Here is a 22,763-nt window from a genome sequence, read left to right on the forward strand (position 1 = left end):
TAGTCATTATTTGGGCTCTGGTTCAGAGTTCAATAGTCGTTTTAAGCTTTCTTAAAGAATTGCTTGTCTTGTTTTCAGGGAATACCATAATCATTACTCAGAAACACTTGTTAGTTTTCTTGCCGTGCCTGTATAGTCATTGATTTGACCTTAACATAACAAATTGTGGCAATCTTCTAGACATAGAAGAACACTATATGATAAAGTTATCTGATTTACTAGTTTGACTAATATATGTCATATCAATAGAGGCTAAATCTCAATTTATTATTTCAAATTTCTTTAAAGTTTTTAAATCTCCTTTTAAATGTTGAATATGGATAAAATTTAAAAATTCCCTTTAAGACTATATAAATCATAACTACATTTTCTATATTTTTCAGTACATTATATTATTTTTATATACACTAGAGAATATTAAGCCAATATAAAATGTGGCAGATTATGTGGGTAAATAATGAATTTAAAACCTATTTACTGAGTATCTACTGTGAAAAATTACATTAATTTAATCCTTACAAGAACCTTAGAAGGTTATCCTCATTTTATACAGACAGGAACTAAAAAATCAGAGCAGTTAAAGAACTTACCCAAGATCACACAGCTGATAAATTTCAGAACTGGAGTTGAAATCCTTACATCAAAGCTCAGGCTCTTTCTAATATTCATGTTGCCTCCTTCTGGAAGCTAAGTTTCAGATTCATCTTTTTCATAATATTCTTTCCAATTAATTTGAATTTCTAAGCATGAATTGATAGTGTGTATTACACTGTCACATTGATACAGTGTGTATTACACTACTAGATGTATCATTCCCTAAGTCCAGGCACTCTATGTTCTATCCTCTACTTCCTTTTATGTCCCCACAGCAAGAACCACTCTGGAAAAATAACAACTTTTTACCCTGCTTATGTTGGGATATGATTACAGGGATCTTTCACTTTTTACACTATATATACCTGCATTGTTTGAATTCAAAAAATATACACACACATACATACATACAGATAATTATCTATAACCAATATTTTAAAATGTAATGATAAATGTCCAACGTGAAAGAAAACAAACACAAAGAATATATACACATTTACATAATATACCTAGTTTTACCATTTGAATTCTTACAGATTAAAAACAAAAGAGTTAAATGAGGGAGGCATCTTAGTATTTCTCTATTTAAAATCGTAATGGAAAAGGTTCTAAAAATCTGGGATAAATGTCTAAGACACAGCACTAGGAAAAATATGAAGATATTAAGTGCCCACTCTGCATTTTTAGACACATAAAAAGGAATTATTAAGGAGACTAAGTTATATCACTGTCAGAAAGTGATGCAAAATGTAAATATAAACATGTATGCCAAACAAGTATTAAAACGATGATATGGCCGAGCGCGGCGGCTCATACCTGTAATCCCAGCACTTTGGTAGGCCGAAGCGGGCAGATCACAAGGTTAAGAGATCAAGACCATCCTGGCCAACATAGTGAAACCCTGTCTCTGCTAAAAATATAAAAATTAGATGCACCTGTAGTCCCAGCTACTCAGGAGGCTGAAGCAGGAGAATGGCTTGAACCCGGGAGGTGGAGGTTGCAGTGAGCTAAGATCACATCTAAAAAAAAAAATGATAATATATTTGAAAAAATTGAAGAGCTAAAAATGTAATTTTTAGTTAGACTAGGGCCAGCCTCCAAAACATTAACACAAATACAGAAGGTATGTAATTATATCAGTAACAGTCCAAAGAGAACTTATTATGAGCAAATCAAAATCTTCATTATTTTTTATATTATTTAGGTAGAAGTGTTCTTGAAGTTCTATAAACAAGGCTGTATTATTTGGGAAAAGCAATTTTACTTGGTAAACTTTGTGTTTGAGGTAGAATGACTTTCAATAGCTTACAGTGAAACAAGGCATTTGAGAAATGCGTGTTTTTTTTTAAACAATTAGGTGAATAAAATAAGAAATGAAACTGATAATTAAAAAATACAGTTAATGCTGCAGTTGTGATTAAGGGTAGTAAAACATTACAAATTGGCTAGAATTTGGAACTGGAAAAGCCAGAAGTTCAGCAGAGTTGAGAATCTTGACAAGGTAAGGGAATCAGTCAACAGGACTTTTTTTTTTTTTTTTTTGTCAGAACAGGCATAAAGTTCAATATGAGCCAGTGAGGTCAGAAACTAAGCAACAAGTGAATATAAATAGATGTAAGAAGTAAGTCTAATCATTGGGCCAGAAATTGGGTAAGTAAGGAGAAGATAAAGAGGGCAGTTATTGGAGTTCAGGGTAAACAATGTGAACCTGGAAAACACAGGCTCCAAAAGAGGAAAGGAAGTAAACCGTCAGAATCTGGCAAGTGTTCCGGAACCAGGAAATTCACAATACCCCGAAGAGTAGAGCAAGTTGGACAACTTGATTCTGTGACAAGCTGTCTCCAGAAGTTTCTCCATTATTACCATAAAGAAGTGTCATGAAGAAATCAGCATTTTTAGGTCTTGAGAGTAGAAATAGGAAGATTCATCTGACCAGACATAGCTCATTGCCAGGTTTTCATGGTGTTAATTATTCAGCAGTTTGATATATATAATTTTAAAATTGGTTCTCCTGCCCCATATCCACCTCAAGTATGTCCTTACCTGTCACATCAGCCCTCTTCCTGGAAAGCTACGCAAGCTGTGTTTCACGTATCTATAATCTGTAATTGCTTCGTGTTTTCCAATTCGCTCACGTGCTTATTCCTACTGTAATTTCATTTGCCTACCTATTTGGTTAGGGCCTCGAGCTCAGCTCAATGAGGTATTTTTCTTGAACAACTGATTTCAACCATGATCCAATGAATACTCCACACCTGTTCCTCACCAACATCTGAAGCAGTCTTTAACTTCCTGGGATCTTTGAACTCTTCTGGGAGTTTTCAGAAAAGTCCAGCAAGGCCTTCTGCTGCCTATCAATGACATTTTAGTCTACTACTATTAAAATCTTAAATCTCTGTTTGAGTAAAAGATTCTCTCCTCCATTACTGTCTGTGTGTATTGAGGGGTGGGGAGTACTCACTCAGTATCTGCACTTTTACTCCCCTCCTTTTTCCCTTCTCAAAGCTGCGGCTCTTCCAGCATTGAGGGCAGGGAGGGTGGAGAAGACAAGGGCAGTCTCTTTGCTGGCTAAATTGTAATCACCTCTGGCTGTCAATGCTTTTAGTGTGGCAGGGAACCAAAACTGACTTTTTTGTGGATATATGTGAGAGTTTCTGGAAGAGCTCAGCAAGGCCTTCTACTGCTGACTCCTATCATATGAGATAGGCTTCTTACCAACCTCTTGTTCCTCATTCTAACCTTCTTATCTGGAGCTGCAACCTGTAGTCTGCTGATAGGTTCTCTCACCTGGCTAGCAGCTACCTTCCAAGCTGTCTTACAAGGAAACTTAAGCGTCTATACCAAGCCACATGTTAGGCACATGTGGGTACGAAAAGATGACTCTCCTTCCACTCTTCCTCTCACTCAGGCTCCCCTCTCCATTTCTCTTTACTCTCCTAAGTTAAAAACAGGTATTGGTCAACACATCTGCTGCCTATGCAGACATCCAACAGGGCATGCAGAAACTTCAAATGTTTATGAAAAGGAGTGACTCTCTTGGGAACTCTGCTTTTTCTTTTCTTTCTTTTTTTTTTTTTTTGAGATGGAGTGCAGTGACACAATCTCAGCTCACTGCAACCTCCACCTCCTGGGTTCAAGTGATTCTCCTGCCTCAGCTTTCCAAGTAGCTGGGATTACAGCTGCCCGCCACCACACCCAGATAATTTTTTGTATTTTTAGTAGAGACAAGGTTTCACCATGTTGGGAAGGCTGGTTTCAAACTCCTGACCTCAGGTGATCTGCCTATCTCAGCCTCCCAAAGTGCTTGAATGGGAACTCTGCTCTTATTCGTTTGTGAGAAGTTTGTTCTCTTGGTGTTTTTCTGAAAATGTTAAATTCACCTTCACTCCTAGATGATATTTTACCTCAATATACATTCTGGAAGAGTTATTGTATTAGTCCATTTTCATGCTGCTGATAAAGACATACCCAAGACTGGGAAATTTACAAAACAAAGAGGTTTATTGGACTTACAGTTCCATATAGCTGGGGAGGCCTCACAATCATGGTGGAAGGCAAGGAGGAGCAAATTAATCTTATGTGGATGGCAGCAGGCAAAGAAATGGCTTGTGCGGAGAAACTCCCATGTTTTAAAACCATCAAATCTCATGAGACCCATTCACTATCACAAGAACAGAATGGGAAAGACCCACCCCTACGATTCAATTACTTCCCATGGGGTTTCTCCCAAGACACATGGGAATTGTGGGAGTTACAATGCAAGATGAGATTTGAGTGGGGACACAGCCAAACCATAACGGTTATTTCTCTAAGAACTTTAAAGATGTTATTCCTTTTGCTCTTGGCCCCTATAATTGCCAATACAGGTGGCTGTCATGCTAAATTGTTTTTGTTTATTTTATCCTCTCTGGTTGCTGCTAAGACTTCTCTTTGTCCTTTAGTGTCATGAAGTTTCTCAGAGACGTAACTAGGGTAGATTTATTTTATGTCTTTTTATTTTGGTACCTCTTCCCTAAAGTCTTGGGAAGAAAACAAGATTCCTTGATGCTTTCATGACACTTCTTGAGTTAGGTGAGTTGGTAGGAAGTAGTAACAGCATACCACTGGCTATAAAGCAGGATTCTGGCTTTATGTGGTGTCACAATCCGTTTGGGCTGCTGTAACAAAGTATCATAGACTGGGTAGCTCATAAGCAATAGAAACTTACTTCTCATGGTTCTGGAGGCTGGGAAGTACAAGATCCAGGTGGAGGCAGTGTTGGTGGCTGGTGAGGGCTCACTTCCAGTTTCATAGATGGTGCCTTATAGCTGTGTCCTCACATGGTAGAAGGGGCAGAATAACTTCCTTGGGTCTATTATATTTTATAAGGGTACTAATTCCATTCATGTGGGCTTTGCCTTACCTCCTAAAAGGTTCTACTTCCTAATCCTATCACCTTAGTGGTCAGGATTTCAACATATGAATTTTGGGACAACATAAACATTCAGACCATAGCACATGAGGGTTCAATTTCAGCTCCTTGCCTCACTCAGATCTAGCCACATCTCCTACCTTTGAAACTCCATGCTTACACATTTCTGACCTATTTCTGGGTATAGTAATCCCCTGGGCTTAATATCTGTTTACTGTGTACTCACTCTACCTTTGAGTTCTCTATTTCTAGTACTGCTTATTTCTTCTGTTTTTGTACTCAGTTGTATATTATCATTGTTTCCTATATTTGTCCCAGCATTTATAGATATACCACCACACACACACACACATAAACAAACATTTGAGAAGTGGGTGCATAAATCTAATCCAGTAGATCTGAAGGAACCTGATACGTGAATTTTGAAAAATACTAACCAAATGAGTCTGTATTATGAACTGAATTTTGTCATCCCAAAATTCATGTTGAAGCCCTCATCTCCAAAGTGACTAGAAGCAAAGTCTTTAGGGAGTTAATTAAGATTAAATGACATCACAAGAGTGGGTCTTTAATCTGAAAGAACTAGTATCTTTTTTTTTTTTTTTGAGATGGAGTTTCGCTCTTGTTACCCAGGCTGGAGTGCAATGGCGCGATCTCGGCTCACCGCAACCTCCGCCTCCTGGGTTCAGGCAATTCTCCTGCCTCAGCCTCCTGAGTATCTGGGATTACAGGCACGTGCCACCATGCCCAGCTAATTTTTTGTATTTTTAGTAGAGACGGGGTTTCACCATGTTGACCAGGATGGTCTCGATCTCTTGACCTCGTGATCCACCCACCTCGTGATCCACCCACCTCGGCCTCCCAAAGTGTACTGGGATTACAGGCTTGAGCCACCGCGCCCGGCCCAGAACTAGTGTCTTTATAAGAAGAGGAAGAGATCTCTCTCTCTCTCTCTCTCTCCATGCACTTGCACCAAGGAAAGACCATGTGAGGACAGGGAAAAAGGTGGTCATTTGCAAGCCAGATAGAGAGACCTCACCAGAAAACAATGCTAATGACACCATAATCTTGGATATCCAGCCTTCAGAACTCAGAGAAAGTAAATGCCTGTTGTTTTAGCCACTGAGTCTATGACATTTTATTATGGAAGCCTGAGAAGACTTCATAAGCAGTCTGGTAATACAGCCTGGTAATCAGTGCCCAACCCCATCCCTCTGCACCAGAATCTCTTGAACTCTAATAGCTCTAACTATGATGGGAAAACCCAAATTTGAGCCACCAGAGAATATCATGTAAACCTATATTGCTATAAAATTGTACTCTATTTATTTACCTGGGCCTTGGATAACATTTTCTTTATCCTTTGCTCATCCTTCAGTTTCTTTAATCTGCTCATTTCAGTCCTTAATTCTGGCTAATGATAATAAGCAACAATTATATAAGGAATATTAAGACTGACATTTATGTGCCTATGTCATCTACCCCTGAAACTTCAAATTTTACTGTTCCTTCACTTTTTTTTTGCCTTTTTTCTGCCTTAGAGAAAGAGATGTTCCATTTTCTATTCATAGTGAAATCTCTCTATATGTTCTAGATCTTACCTTCCTCTTAACTCTCCAGTCACTCCCCAGCACTTTTCAGCTTTCCTCCCTTGACCCCTTTTCCTCTGCCACCAATGGTACACAGGTCAACAAATTGGCTTTCAGTGACTTTCTGTTGATGATTGGTGAATTGGCTTCATTCCATTGTTTCTATCTGAAAGAAAAAAAATATTGACCCTGGAAGAAGTTTGTTAGGTCATCAGAATAAAAAAACAAGGCTGTAGATATAAATTTAGAATTTATCATCAAGGAAGTGATAGTTCATTTGTTTATTCATTTGGGACAAATCTTTAAGTGCCCATTATATGCCAATTTAAGTTAGGCATGGCATGTCTATTAGCCCATTGTCACCCTGATAATAAAGACATACAAGAAACTGGGTAATTTATAAAGAAAAGAGGTCTAATTGACTCACAGTTCAATGTGGATGGGAAGGCTTCAGACACTTTTGATCATGGAACAAAGGAAAGCAAACACATTCTTCTTTACATGGCGGCGGGCAGGAGAAGAATGAGAACTGGGCAAAGCAGAAGTCCCTTATAAAACCATCAGATCTCACTATCAAGAGATTAGCACAGGGGAAACTGCCCCCATGATTCAATTACCTCCCACCAGGTACCTCCCACCAGGTCCTTCCCACAACACATTGGGATTATGGAAACTACAATTCCAGATGAGATTTGCATGGGGACACAGCCAAACCATATCAGCACGTAATAAGTGATTAATAAATTTCTTTGTCTAAATGAATAGATGAACCATCCCCTTATTACCAATGCCTCCTGAAAAGACATCTTGTTTTACTACCTTATAACAGAGGAGGAATACAGACAGTGTGGTACATCAGAATCAGATAGAGGGACTGTCAAAAATGCACATCTGCTGGCTCCAGACCAGACTCCATCAGAAGCTCTGGGAGTGGAGCCCAGGAATCTACGTTAGTAAACTCATAAAGTTGATTCTTTTGTGTACCCTCAAAAGTGGAATTTTGAAGAAAAATGGGCAACAATGAAAAACTATATAAAAGTATAAGCATTAGAAAACCACAAATGTGAAAAAATCCTGTTGACATTCTTATTGATATCATATACCAAGAATGGTTGAGCCTGGATCCTTGATGGCTATGTTTAACAGCTGAATCAACCATACCATAATTTTAAGAATAATAAACTGCTATTCATTAAAGCCACTACTAGTTTAGCTTTTGGTTACTTGCAGCCAAAAGCATGTTTTCTGATTCAGATTAAGATCTTATTTGTATCAGTCAAATTAAGTGATACTAGTGATTAATTTGGTGCATTTAAAAAGTATCACAAACACTGTCTCACAGAATGCAAAAAATAATAATTCTAAGATTATGTATTTGACCAAATTACACAGTTTGGATGTTGTCCTCTCCAAATCTCATGTTGAATTGAAATCCCTGACGTTGGAGTTGTAGACTGGTGGGAAGTAACTGGGTCATGGGGGCAGATCTCCATGGCTTGGTGCTGTCCTCACAGTAGTAAATACTCATGAGATCTGGTAGTTTAAATGCGTGTGACACCTCTGCTCTCACTCCTGCTCTTGTCATATGACATATCTGCACCTGTCTCATCTTCTGCCATGAGTAAAAGCTCCCTGTGGCCTTCCCAGAAGCTGAGCAGATACTGGTGCTATACTTCCTGTACAGCCTGCAGACCTGTGAGCCAATTAAACCTCTTTTCTTTATAAATTACCCAGACTTTGGAATGGCTTCATAGCAATGCAAGAACAAGCTAACACAGAAAATTGGTACTGAGAAGTAGGGCACTGTTGTAGAGATAGCTGAAAATGTGGAAGCAGCATTGGAATAGGGTAATGGGCAGAAGTTGGAAGAGTTGGGACAGCTCAGAAGAAGACAGGAAAATGAGGGAAAGTTTGGAACTTCTTAGAGACTGGTTAAATGGTTACGATTCTGATAGTGACATAAACAGTGAAGTGTAGGCTGACTAGGTCTCAGATGGAAATGAGAAATTTACTGGGAACTGGAGCTAAGGTTATCCATATCATGCCTTAGCAAAGAGCTTTGCTGAATTCTGTTCATGCCCTAGTATGTGGAAGTTCGAACTAAAAAGTAATGACTTAGGGTATCTGGTGGAAGAAATTTCTAAGCAGCAAAGCATTCAAGAAGTTATCTGGTTATTTCTAACAGCCTATCCTCAGATGTAAGAGCAAAGAAATGACTTAAAGTTGGAAGTTATATCGAAAGGGGAAGCAAAGCATAAAAGTTTAGAAAATTTGCAGCCTAGCTATGTGGCAGAGAAAAAACATTATCAGGAGAGAAATTCAAGGAGGCTGGAGAGCAACCACTTGCTAGAGTTACTAGCATGACTAAAAGGGAGCCAAGGTTAATAGCCAAGACAATGGGAAAAAGGCCTCAAAGGCATTTCAGAGATCTTCAAGGGAACCCCTCCCATCACAGGCCCAGAGGTCTAGGAAGAAAGAATGGTTTTATGGCCCAGATCCAGAGCCTTGCTGCACTGTGCAGCCTCAGAACACTGCTTCTTGCATCCTGGCTGCTCCAGCTCCAGCCTTGGCTGAAAGCCAGATAGAGATCAGACCACTGCTTCAAAGAGTACAAGTCATAAGCCTTGGCAGCTTCCATGTGGTGTTAAGCCTGTTGGTACACAGAGTAAAAGAGTGAAGGAGGCTTGGCAGCCTCCACCTAGACTTTAGAGGATGTATGAGAAAGCCTGGGTGCCCAAGAAGAAGGCTGCCACAAGGGCAGAGCCCTCACAGAGAACTTCCACTAGGGCAGTGCCAAGGGGAAATGTGGGATTGGACTCCTCACACAGAGCACCCACTGGGGAACTGCCTAGTGGAGCTGCGGGAAGGTGGCCATCATCCTCCAGACCCCAGAATGGTAGATCCACTGGCAGCTTGCACCCTGCACCTGGAAATATCACAAGCACTCAACTCCAACTGATGAGAACAGCCATGGTGGCTGAACCCTGCAAAGCCATAGGGGTGGAGTTGCACAATGCTTTGGGAGCCCAACCCTTGTGCCAGCATGCCCTAAATGCAGGACATGGAATCAAAGAATTGTTTTGAAGCTTTAAAATTTAATGACTGCTCTGCTAGATTTCAATGTGTGGGTCCTGTAACCCCATCCTTTTGGCTGATTCCTCTCTTTACAAATGGGAATGTTTACCCAATGCCTGTACTCCCACTGTATCTTGAAAGTAAATAACTTGTTTTGATTTTACAGACTTATAGGTGGAAGGAACTCATCTCCAGATGAGATGTTGGACTTGGGACTTTTGATTGAGTTCATGCTGGAATGAGTTAAGACTTTGGTGGACTACTGGCAGCAGATGAATATATTTTGCAGTGTCAGAAGACCATGAGAATTTAAGGGTCATGGTGGAATGATATACTTTGAATATTGTCCCCTCTAAATCTCATGTTAAATTGTAATCTCCAGTGTTGGGGGTGGGACCTGTGGGAGGTGATTGGGTCATAGGGGCAGATCCCTTATGGATTGGTGTTGTCATCCCAATAATGTGTACTCAAGAGATCTTGTTGTTTAAAGGTATGTAGCACCTCTCTCCTTCCTCCTGCTCTGGCCATGTGATGTGCTTGCTCCTGCTTCACTTTCCAGCATGAGTAAACACTCCATGAGGCCTTCTCAGAAGCTGAGCATATTCCAGTACCATGCTTGTACAGGCTGTAGAACTGTAAGCCTCTCTCATCTTTTTAAATTATCTCTCATCTTAATTAAATCTCTCATCTTTTTAAATTATCCAGCCTCAGGTACTTCCTTAACAGCAACACAAGAATGGCCTAATACATTAAACAAGTAAAAATGAGTAAAATTTGCTGTTGTTGGTACATCTCCTTTGCAATATGCTTCTTGGTAATAAAGGACAAAGAACGTTTATGAATAATAATTATGGCTTTTTTGAGCATATACTATACATCAAGCACTATGTTAAGAACTTTATATAAATATCTCACCCAAACCTCATAACCCTATATCATAACTTACAATTATTGATGATTATGATATATTGTAACTCATTATTAATGAGAAAATGAATGAGTTCCACTTATGGAGGTAAGAGATATCAAAGGTAGTAAACACATTTCTTGAATAAAATGGTAGGAAAATAAATATGGTAAATTTGTTAGTTCCCAGGTACGTTTCCTGGCATTACTACTATGGATCTTTTGCATTAATTTAAATCCTGTATATCTTTCATGGCATAAATCAAGTCCAAATCCTCCTTAGAAAAACTTCCTCAACATTTAGGTATGAGCTATGTCTTTTTGCTCCTCTGGAATTTAGATTTAGGACCATACCATGTGGATTAGAACATTTGGGGTAAAAAGAAATGCGTTATACCTAGAAGAGTACATTGCACGTAGGCGCAAATAATTCCTGTCAAATGTTGACATCTAACCATTTTGCATTTTTCACCTATAAAAATATTCCATTATGTGACTTGAAAACTCTTATTTTAGGCTTACATATAATCATACTCCATTTAATTCAGCAAATGTAATTAATTTTTACTAATAGATAACAGTTCTCTGTGGGTTTCAGCTAAGTAATCTTTCTCTTGACATCTCTCTCTGGTGATTCAGGTTAATAGAAATTTGAGAACATATACAACTATTTTAAATAAAGAATTTAATATCCTCCTTCCCTGGCTCCCAGTACTTATCAGTCCTCTTTAGGATTTTGTAACGATCAGAATGACACATTCATATATGTAAAATGTGTTTATGGGGAAATAATACTTTTTAAAAAATATGCTGCATTGATATACCTTTATTTTGTCCTATCACTAGATGCATGTGACAGAATAAAGTTCTTTGTTTCTCTTTACACTTAATTACATTGAGGATTTTAGAAAACTGTCTTCATCAGTTACCTATCTTGAATTGATCAACTTTTCAGCAAATATCTCAATTGTTTAGATTTACTCCATGAAAAAGAACATATCTTAAAAATTTACCAAATATATTATTTTGAATCTGTGGTCTCTCTTCAATGTTAACACCCCAAATAGTAACTTGTCATAGGATTTAAATATTTTTATTATTATTTTTTGAGATGGAGTCTTGCTCTGTCCCCAGGCTGGAGTGCAGTGGCCCGATCTTGGCTCACCGCAACCTCCGCCTCCCGGGTTCAAGCAATTCTCCTGCCTCAGCCTCCTGAGTAGCTGCGATTACAGGCATGCGCCACCATGCACAGCTAATTTTTGTATTTTTAGTAGAGATGGGGTTTCACCATGTTGGCCAGGATGGTCGTGATCCACCCACTTCAGCCTCCCAAAGTGCTGGGATTACAGGCGTGAGCCACCGCACATGGCCAGGTTTTAAAACTTTCATAAGTTTTGCATTGTAGCTAAAATGAATATTAAAAGAACTTTAAAATATTATTTCCCCAGTAAATTGTATTATTATATTGTTCCTTATGCATAGATATATCTCTAGATCAGTTAAATCCACAGGATAAGATAGGTCTAAGATTAAGAGGCTACTGTTATATCATATATAGTGGCATCTTTGATTTCAGAGAGTTCAATTTTTTTTCAAGGAGACAGTAAGCAATGCAATATTTTCTTGATTTTTACACTGAAAAATATGCTATGAAGGAAGTTTGAGTACTAAGCCTGTGGGAGAAAAAATGGGAATTTCTTAATGTAATGTGAACAGTTATTTCTATATTGCTTTCAGCCTTTGTTTTCTATTTGAATAAAAATATAAAAACCAAACTATGCAGTACAATTTTCTTGACTATGAAAGTAAAAGTTTGTCATTGGATATGAGTCACATTTCATTAAAATGCATACAAATGTGTTCTGGGATAGATACACATTTTCATTTATGGATACATACGAATATATATTCCATATGTTTCATTTATAGATTTATCGATATAAGTGAAAACTTAATTGAATCATGTTCTTAAATAAAGATGCTCAATAATTTTTTCATGACCACGACACTTTAAGAGCATTTATTTTATAATTTGGAACTGGAACAAACCCACAAAGTGAACAGATTCTTAGTTTATTACCCATTTTGCTAGTGTACTATAGCAATGATTAATATATTACTTTAATGTCAAATTCTTGATTAAAGTAGAATACATAATTTAACATTCTATTGTGACTTCCCTGGAGGAAAAGTTAGAAAAAAGCCAGTGATTCTTAAATGTCTCTGACTCGTTTTGAAAGATATTTTAGGGGGAAATAATATTGAAATGTACTTAGGTGAAATTTAGGTTATTCTTCTGTTAAAAGATTGGAAATAGTGTCAGGAAGGGCTATTTACTGTACCACACTAACCAATTCTCTATCAGTGATTGAAAAGAGGAAAAATGCTATCATTCTGTCCAATGTTTGTTCATTTTGCACATCAAGGGCACAGCTCAGAAGGTTGGTAATGTCTAGCCTAGTGAGATACATAAACTGATAAATTATTTGCAACAGCCTTGATTTAGACTTATTCACTTTAAAACTTTTTATACATTTTGTTTCTAAGCTTTTAAAATATTTTAAAATAAATGTTATCATCAGATCACGAGCATAATGCAATACTTCCAATTGCCTGTATGCTCTTGAGGAGGCTATACACATATTAATTTTCCAGTTCTAGAATTAAGAGAAAGAAGATTGCAGAACTTATCTTTTTGTTCTAAGTGATACTGAAAATAATACTGACAAGGTCTCTGGGCCAGTGGCGACAGTGAGTTCAAATAGAGATTAGATGAAGCACGTATTTTAGGTAAGATACACAACTTTAAATACTGTGTATATGTGTGTTCAGGAAGGAAAGCTGCTTTTGTTTTAAGTAGATGTTACAAACGATGGTTTTTTTTTTTTTTCAACTTGCAAAATCTCTTGAAGGTTGGAGCAGAGCCGGTTACCTTTGAGCATCGAAATACTGCACGTTATCCCGTTTCCTTTTCCCTTCAGGAAAGATGGATGCAGGATTGAGATGTTACACGAGAACTAAGAGAGCCACCAGCTTGGCATAGAAGAAAAAGCAAACCCAAAATGAAAACACCCGGATTTTAAGCGCGGATCCTGAGAGGCTGGTTTACACTGGCCGAACGCCTGTGTTAACCCTTCGGGTGCTGCAGCCAGGATCCCCAGTGTCTTCGGATCCGACCGGCAGGAACAGAGATTTGGTGCCCTGCGCCCGCATGGGGAGTGGGCTCTCTTCCCCAAAGAGAGAGAGAGCACTTTTGTCGTCCGGCGCGTGCGTCAAGGCCCGGGACAGGCGTCGAGTCCGGTTTGGAGTGGGGACAGAGACGCAGCGAGAAGCCGCTCAAATGTCCGCTGACTAGGGGTTCGCCTTAACTATCCTCGCCAAGAGCGCTCGCCTGGCCGGTACCTGGGCTCGCTCCTGGGCCCTGGAGGGGCGCGGGCCCGGGGGCGGTTCCGGAGGGGACCCAGGTGAAGAAGGCGCCCGCACTTCTCCTGCGGCAGGCATCGCTCTCCTGCCTCCACACGTCGCGGCAGCGGCCCGGCCCCGCACCGAAACAGCAGCTGTGACTGACGGAGTCACCTCTCCGCGCGCCGGAGCCACCCCCTCCTCCCCCGCCGCTCCCTCCCGCACCAACACGTCATGGAAACACGGACGTCAGAGCCTCTCAGCCAATCGCAGGCTGCGGCAGGAGGGAAGGGGCGCGCTGGAGGGGGCGGGGGCAGCGGCGAGCCAAGGCGCTCAAGGGAAGGAAGAGAGGGAGGGGCATGCGGAGGCGCAAGTCCCCACCCCCGATCCTCACTCTGGCCACCCTTTCCCGACCGCGCGGCAAGTTCTAATCGCCGGGCGCGCGCTCGCCAGCCGGGGGCGCGCTTACCGGGTCCTCCCCTTAAACGCCCTCCCAGTGCCGCTCTGCTCCCAGTCCCGGTCGAAGCCGCGCTTCCTCCGCGAGCGCGCGCGCCCGCGCGCCCGCCCGCCCGCCCCCAGGCTCCCCGCGGACCGCGTCACGTGACCGCGCCCAGCCAAGGCGGCAGCGGCGGCAGCGCGAGCTTCGGCGGCGGCGGCGGCTGTGGCTGTGGCAGCGGGAGCAGCTGCGCCGCCAGCGTGGAGCGGGAGGCTTGTGGGTGTGGAGAGAAGGGAGCGCCAGACCGGAACGGGTGAGCGTTCTCCTCCCCCTGCCTACCCCGGCAATCTTGCGGGCCACCCTGTGCAGACAGGGTCCCTGCCCGGAGCAGCGCGCAGCCCCCTCGTGGTCGGCCGTCCGTTCTCTGGTGCCCGTGGGCCCCTCCCCTAGCGGGCCGGGCTGCGGCGCTCACGGAGGGGGCTGCACCCCGCCCGCCGCTGCCGTTGCGGACGGCAGCGTGAGGCCGGCGGAGCTGCCCGTGCCCAGCGAGCGCGGCGCGCCCTGTGTGCGGCTCTGCGGAGCCGAGGAGGCGGGTCCTGCGGGGACTCGGGCGGCCACTCGGTGGCTGCCGGGTTCTGGGCGGGGACGGCCCGGCGCCGCCTCCTCCTCCTCCGCCGCCGCCGCCGCCTCCTGGCAGTGCAGCGTGAGTAGGGAGCCCCGGCTGGTGGACGCCGAGCCTCTCGGCTCCGCGGCTGCCCCATCCCCGAGGTGCAGCTGCACCTCCGCGTGGTGCCGCGAGCCTTGCGAGCTGGCTGCGGACGCGCTGAGGACCGAGCCCCCATCCTCTGCGTTTCCTGCTGCCCCTCACTGTCCCGCGACCCTCCTGCAGCCTCCCTCTTCTTCCCCCTCGGAAAATGGTTCCTACTGCCGGGCGAGGTGAGTGGCGGCCGCCGCCCGCCCGCGGCGGGGGCGGCGGGGCAGGTCACCTGCGGGGGAGGCCGGGTGGAGCACCGAGGTCTGGCGTCGCGGCGGGGGTCCTGACAGCTGGGTGCCCGGAGGGTTGCGGCGGATTCGGGAGAAGCTGGTGGGGGCGGCCGGGGCCCCTCACAGGTTGTCTCTTGCCGGGAGATTGTAAAGGTGAGCGGGCTTCCAGCCGTGCACCTCAGCGCCGGGTCCGTCTGGGAGTCGCTGCTCCGGCCCAAGGGATGGGGCTGGTTGAGGCTTCTGGTCTACACCGCAGGTCTTCGGCTTCATGGAGCCGCCTCGGCCGCGCGACAGTCCATCCCGCCACCGGTCGCCCCCGCCACGGCGCGTGGTGACCTTGAGGGCACGGTGCCCGGCACTCCCTCTCCCCGCGCCCCGGCAGGGTCACCCCTCTAATCCTTGGCCTCGGCCCCCCAGACGCACTGCGGGAGGGGAGCGGGGGCCCCTAGTCGGCCCCTGGCCGGGGTGGTTGGTTGTTGCGTGTCAGGACGGTGATTTCCCGGGAGTTGGAGAGCCGCCTAATCTTTCTCCTCACGCCTTTCGTCTGGCCCCCCAGGATGTTCACATTTGTTTCCGATTCGTGTTTATTCACTTAGTTTAAGAGGAAAAAGCCTGCGCCCCCACCCCCCTTTTTTGGGAAGGAGTCTGTAGGAGGACCGCGTTCCACTGGCAGGGGTGTGGGGTGGGGGGTGTGCTCTCTTTATCTCATCCTGCGGGAGAATCCTGTGGCTAAGCTGGTTAGCGACCCCTGGTTCTGCGCCGCGGTCACCGCCAGGTTGGTCTCTGTGCGCATTTCATTCACCAGTTTTCTGCGGGACTCGCAGCGCTGGGAGTGCTCGAATCCTGTGCAGTGCTTGGCGCTGAAAGGAGGGCAGGGCATCCGGGTGGGTTAAGGGGTTCTGCAGATACTTGGAGGGCTCGACCGTTCTCGGCAGGCTTGATACTTACCTTTTCCTTGGGTTAGAGCGCTGCAGACAGCCACCTTTCGCTTCTGTGCCCGCTACTTTTCTGGGTTTGTTAATAATCTAATGGCTTCTCTTGGTATCGATTGGTGTTCGTGATAAATTAGCTACATATTTCTTTTTCATACCTATGTAGGTGTATGCATATATCTGAACTTGTCTGCTTTTCAACATGGAAGGCTTTGTTATGTTTAACCTCCCCCACCTGAGGATAGTCTAATTTTAAAATAAGGCTCTTGTTCAGCGTGGGTGTATTTTATAATAAGTACTTGTAAGGGCCCGGTTTGTATGAGGCTGTCATCTGGCAGAGGGTGTGTAACCCTTTGGATGGTGGCCCACGTGAGTGAATGGAGGGCCTTCACCACTAGCCCTGATGCCAGCCTGCCTGAGACTCCCTGTCCTTGTGTGTGGCAGGGGCGGATTGGGGGAATTAAGAGGGATTGGAGGAGAATCTGCTTTTTGTACTTGTGTGTTTCGTTTGGGTCCTCCTCCTCCCCCTCTCTTTATCCTTCTGATGAGTACAAATTTGAAGTAAATAGAAACATTTCTTTTTAATTGGGAATCTTCGATAGCTAGCATATAAAATGGGCTTATTTAGCCATGATTTCAGGAGGACGTTTTAGTTTCTACCTTTCTTTAGATCAAGACAGTTAAATTGCTGTAATTAAGGGTGGTTCTCTGTCCTGATTTTGGCTTGGGTGTAACTGCAAAGATCTTTGAAAAGTAACTGTTATTTCCTACCATATAGTCTGCAAAAGTGAGTCACATTCGGGTGAGTTGAGGACAGAGCGCCACCTTTAATTTAAAATTTCGTGATTTTCTTGTATTAAAATGGTGAAAATTCGGAGTACGCCTTCTTGATTTTTATCGCAGCTGTCATTATTGGCATCCCCATTTTGATGTATCAGGGGGAATTGTCTTCATTTTTCTGTATTCTCTCATTTCTCACTCTTAGGAGAGAAATTTCTGCAATCGTGTGGGAAATCCTAGTTTTATTTAACTGAAGCTTGAGATTTAATTTAGCATTCTGAGATGAGAAACTAGTTTTGATTTGTGTTTATAATATTGATAGTCTGGATCTTCTTGGTGAAAGAAGAAAAGTAACAGCTGCTTTTAAATATGTAGTTTACCCATTACCACCAAATAAAGGTATCTACCAGCATAACAGTGGTTTTACTCTGTGTGTGTGTGTGTGTGTGTGTGTGTGTTTGTGTGTGTTAAAGCTGTAGGCCTATTAACAGATTCTAAAATAACACTCAGGATCAGGTATAGTAATTCTTTTTTGTTTGTTGTCTTCCAACAACTTACCTTTTATGATTTTCTGTTTTACAGTTGCTTTTGCTTAAATAATACAAATGAACACTTCGAGCAGGTGTACTTATATTCAAAGTTTAATAAAGACCATGTTAGAAAAAAGTGGTTTTCTATATGTGGCTTCTCTCAAGTGCATCTTATATAAAAATAAATGGAAATTTTAATGCTTAGAAAACAAATGCTGTAGTGACAGCTGAATTGGTGAGATTGCCTTCCCTTCCCCTCCTTCCCAAATCATAAATATAAGGAACACTGTCTCTTTAGTCACAGGCTCCTTTTTTATTATTATACTGCAGATGTTAACATGAGAAAAAGGATTTAGCTCTCAAGTAATGAATTAAAATGTGGATATTATTACGAATAGTCTTTCTTACGAACCACAAAATATTATTGCCCTTCTACCTGCATTTAAGTTTTCATTCAACACTTGGAATTCCTCTATAGACTACTGTAAAGCATTAGCTATTGAGCTATAGATAAGTCTTTATTAAACTAAAATTAGCCAGAAAATCTGAGATGAAAGATGTTTTATGCTCTTACTGTTATGTATTCTTTGTCAAGCTATGGAATATGGCCCCAGGTTAAAGGATATTATTTGAGCTAATTAGATGGATGCATGCAGAGGAATTATTTGTTGTTATATATACTTCGATAGAATCCTTGATTTTAGAGTTAGATTTACTAATTTCCTTTGTCTGACAGACATGTTAACTTCATTTCAGATGAAACAGTCTTACCATGGGAAATGAGTTTTAAAAGGAATGGCGAATTAAAACTATTGGTCTTTTGTAATCCTGAACAAAAGAGTATTTGCTTTTTTTCCCTTCCATTTTACATATGATTGCAGTAAAATTGATGTTTTCACTTTTTTATTCTGGAATTTTGTAATGAAAGAGCAAAAAACAATGAAAGGTCTAAGGATCAGAAAGCAGAAACACAGATTTAAGTTTTTGAGTCTTGGGTAAGAGTATTGACCAGTTGGAAGGGAATCATTATTTTCTAGTAGCTGTCATGTTATGTAATAAAGGTACTAATAGTAGCTTATTTGGGACTAGGTGGAATCTGAGGTGACATTGCAAGGAAAATAACATACAATAGTTATGGGAATAATTTTCATAAAGTAAAATAACTTTAAAAAATTACTTTTTAGCTTTTAGAAATGTTATTTATACATACCACATACATTGTTGTCTTGTTAAAATTTTTTATTATAGAAATTGTCAAACATGAGAAAATAGAATGATATACCTACTGTCCAGTTTTGACAATGACCAAGTCGTGGTGCATCAAATTTTATTTATATCTTAACACAAGAAATCAATCTGTTATAAATGGGGACATAGGACAGGTAATCAAATCGAATTTTTGTTTTATATTTGTAATTTACAGAATACTGTATACTCAGTAGTGTCCAATACCTAATTAAATCTGAATGGTCAGTTTTTATGTTCTTCATTGATTCTTTAGTGACATATACATTTTAATATTTCTGGTGATAGTTTGTTTTATAGCAGGTACCCAAAGGTAGTGTCTCTCAAATTTTGCTGTCTTCATAAATCACAGACATTATTAAGTGCTTTACAGTTTTCAGAATGTATTTACATAGTACCTCATTTGATTCTCACAGTAATCCTGTATGGTAAGGTAGACATTTGTTCTTTTTTTTTTTTTTCCCCCGCCGTAGGTAAAGTGATTTGTCTAGGCCCTAAGATCATATAGCAGTTTTTTTTTAGCCCAAACTGAACTCTAGGTGGCTTCTCGTTTTTGTTCATTGCTCTTCTCATTATACATGTTCGTGTAAGTTTACGAAAGTTATGTATGGAAAATCAATTCTGATCAGAGTAAATTTAATGATGAAATGTAAATAGGTTTGTTTGGGTTAAGCTTTATAAATTTAATCATAGTTATATTTTGTGTAATGCAAACAGTTTGTATTTTGATTTACTTAACAGCTGAGCGAATGTGAACATACCTGAAATACTATATTTTTAATATTGTGGATTTTTTTAAGTAAGGAATTTTGATTTCAAAGAACTGTTGGTCTTTGAAATGACTAGGGGTGTCTTAGATCTTGAATAAAAATAAAATGTGCTATACTACAAGTTTCTTCTTTAAATTTCTGCTGTAACTTCTTATGTACTTGTTTTTCTGCTATAACATGTTTATTACCTAAATCTCTTTGAAATACTGATTGGTTCTGTAATGAAATTTAGTTTAAAAGGTTCCAAATGAGGAGATTTTAGTTCCTGAAATCCAAAACCTGGTTATAAATCTCAGAAAAAAGGTGTGGTTCTCCAGCATTAGTGTGCATGAGAGTCACCTGGGGGAATTACTGAAAGTGCAGATTCCTTGGCGTTGCCCCTGGAATTCTGATTCAGCAGATTTGGGATGGGGCCCAGTAGTCGGCGTTTTGAGAAACATTGACATTGCATTTATAACTAAGTTAAAATTACACGGTAGAGATATCTAAATCAGTAGCAAAGTTTGATTCGTTGATGTTGGTGGCTTTTGTGACAATTGTAGAACTGATAAAAATATTTCTGGTATCTGTGTATGTAGTGTCTTTCAGAAGATTCATCTGTGATTACTTAAGTTACTTATTAAGCATTGTAAACTCTTAGAGAATGTTCTTTTGTTTTCATGTCTTAATGTCTGCCATTTCCAAATGACTTGGACACCAGGGTTTATATTCATAAAAATAATGCATGCTTACTCTTTCAGTAGTGTGTATTTATGCTTTAGTCTAGCTCTTATCTTTGTTAGAAGAAAAGATTGGATACTCCTTCAGACTAAAAGGACATAAGTTAGTGGATAGTTCTTGTTAATTTTAGTTAACAAGCAACTGCTCTTTTAAAAACAGCAAGTAGATCTTCCGAGAATATTAGTGATAGCATGTTAATTGATAATCTGCTATTTTATGCATTAAAGTAGAAGTTACTGCTGTCTCACTTAAATGTTAAATAACAATTTTTGTAGTTCAGCAATCTACTCCAACTTTTGAAACTATTTTATCTAATACTACTATGTACCACATGAATTACCTGCCTTTAATAATTTTCCTCTTTAAGACTAGTTTTAAAATGCAGTTGTTTTTGTTTCATTTATAACAATATAGTAAATAGCCTGTACCTGCATTTAAAATGTATTTTATAATGAAAATAATTTCAAAGCAGGTTCATCCCAAGACTGTTTGAACCTGTTTTTGTTTGTTCCAAAACTTAAAGTCTTGTTGGCTACACCTTAAGATATATTTGGGAATCATAGATTGTAATTTAGTAAAGCTTATGGTAATCTAAATTAATAAGTGTTTTTGGCAGAGAGTTCCAAATAAACTATGGGTACTTTTTTTTTTGCCATATTTTTAAAAGCTATTTTTTATTAATTTTTTTCTTTAGGACAGTGTCAGCTATTCCAAATAGTATGTGGTGTTTTTAGTTACCTTTTTGTTAAGAATATTTGGTATTTCTAAGTACAGTACCTTCCAACAATATGATTTCTTAAAATATGGGATACCTGCTTTTGTATTAATATTACTATCACCTGGGCCTCTGGGGGAACAAATAAAGATAGTTTTGAATGAACCAATGCTTGCTTACACTATGAAATCTGAGATTACACTGCCTAACTGTAAACTGGCATGACTACTGTACAGACCTGATAAATTTAGGAGTCAAATTTATGTTTTCTAAAAAAAATAGGTCTTAAAAAAAGATTTGACTGTTTAACTTAAAAGATGCTTTTAAAATAATTTTTTGTTAGCAACGTGGATCTGTTATTCATCATATTAACCCTGTGAGTGAGTTCTCTCCTAGGAGGATTTTAAATAATAGTCTTGTACTCTTAAAACCCTCAGATCTGCTGCTTTAATATACCTTACATATTTGCACCAGAGTTTTCTTTTGTTTTTCAATAACTTGTTTTAAACCACAGTTTCTTCATTAAAACTTTTATTGGTTTTTTTAATTTTTATCAAGACACAACTTGACACTAAAGGCCGTTTATTAAGTAGCTCAGTGTTTTCCAAAAGTGTGTTTTAGAACACTGGTTCTGAAAAATATTAATAGGGATTTCCTGGGGGACAGGGGCGGAAACCAAACCCCAGGATATGCTGGTTTATGCAATTCTCCATTTGGAACTTCTGTGATACTTTAACATGCTAATAAGGGCTCAGTCTATCTAAATGTGTGTAGTGTTTTGTCCTCTCATTTGACAAAACTCCCTTTAGTGAAGCATCTCACTTGTTAACTTTCTGTATTACCTAACCAGGATCACTGCCTTGCACAACTCGAGGGGGTGCTGTTTGCATAGAACACAAAATGAATTGTTTCCTGGAGTTGAGAGCAGTGTTGCATACTGTAGTATTGCTGACTATCCACTGTGTGACACTCTTAGAGTCTGGTGGTCCCTTATCCTGTTGTGAATGTGAATACGTGTGTGTTTCTCCTCTCACCTGATAGGACCCTTAGGGGCCAGATGCAGTGCTTGATGCCTGTAAATCCCAGCACTTTGGGAGGCCGCTTGAGGCCAGGGAGGAGGTCGCTTGAGGCCAGGAGTTCCAGGCTGCCTGGGTGGCAGAGCAAGAACCTGTACAAAACAAAAAAACCAAATTAACTGCCACATTGAAATTTACAAGTGGAAAAGTCTGCCTGTAGAGAAGCTAAATTCTACTGTCCTAGTAACATTCTATGAAATGTATGTAGCTATATCTTCCAGAAGTAAAACATTGTCTTACGAACCTATCTGAGCAAGTTGAAATTCCAAAGGTAAAAAGGCTTTAAAAATCTCCCAGAAAAAGTTCCTTAATCTTCTCTAAGGTAAAGGTTAAGCTTTATCTTAACAGAAGCTATACAATGTCTAAATCCTAAACCAATATGCCAAAAAAAATAATACCTGAATATTTGCTGGATAAAGTTCTATGTATCCTCATATAGAACCCATATCTTATCTCAGCTCTTTTATATTATCTCCAAACAAATTACTAAGACAAAAGGATAATAAATGGGAAGTATACAACCCAGACTACAAACATAGAGGACTTTAGACAAGAAAATTTGAGAGATGATGGGAAACGGACTAATGCTGAGTTTTGA

At 40.7% G+C, this 22,763-nt stretch overlaps 1 protein-coding gene and 2 long non-coding RNA genes across 11 annotated transcripts in view; 2 read left to right on the forward strand and 1 right to left on the reverse strand.

Moving 5' to 3' along the window:
- Positions 1-10,599, forward strand: part of LOC105728790 (uncharacterized) — a 73,062-nt gene extending 62,463 nt beyond the window's left edge. The window contains exon 3 of the long non-coding RNA XR_001110129.2: positions 9,836-10,599. This is a non-coding gene — a long non-coding RNA (uncharacterized LOC105728790). The remainder of the gene's footprint in view (positions 1-9,835) is intronic.
- The window catches only part of LOC135275360 (uncharacterized), a 407,690-nt gene extending 393,757 nt beyond the window's left edge, over positions 1-13,933 (reverse strand). For 3 of the 4 annotated variants that reach the window (XR_010342954.1, XR_010342952.1, XR_010342951.1), the window contains exons 1-3: positions 13,508-13,933; positions 6,607-6,760; positions 1,530-1,613 (exon numbers count right to left, since the gene is read on the reverse strand). This is a non-coding gene — a long non-coding RNA (uncharacterized LOC135275360). The remainder of the gene's footprint in view (positions 1-1,529; positions 1,614-6,606; positions 6,761-13,507) is intronic. The other variant, XR_010342953.1, reaches the window with a different exon arrangement.
- Positions 13,934-14,572: 639 nt separating this feature from the next.
- Positions 14,573-22,763, forward strand: part of ATP2B1 (ATPase plasma membrane Ca2+ transporting 1) — a 116,812-nt gene continuing 108,621 nt past the window's right edge. For 3 of the 6 annotated variants that reach the window (XM_012469358.2, XM_012469355.2, XM_012469357.2), the window contains exon 1: positions 14,573-14,726. The gene's annotated coding sequence lies outside the window, so the exon portion shown is untranslated. Of the gene's footprint in view, positions 14,727-15,106; positions 15,350-22,763 lie in introns of those variants that run through there. The other 3 variants (XM_064376893.1, XM_012469356.2, XM_064376892.1) reach the window with 1 other exon arrangement.

This window comes from Aotus nancymaae, unplaced genomic scaffold (assembly GCF_030222135.1).
Source record: "Aotus nancymaae isolate 86718 unplaced genomic scaffold, 86718_ANA_hifiasm-v0.15.2.pri h1tg000016l, whole genome shotgun sequence".
Lineage (NCBI taxonomy): Eukaryota > Metazoa > Chordata > Mammalia > Primates > Aotidae > Aotus > Aotus nancymaae.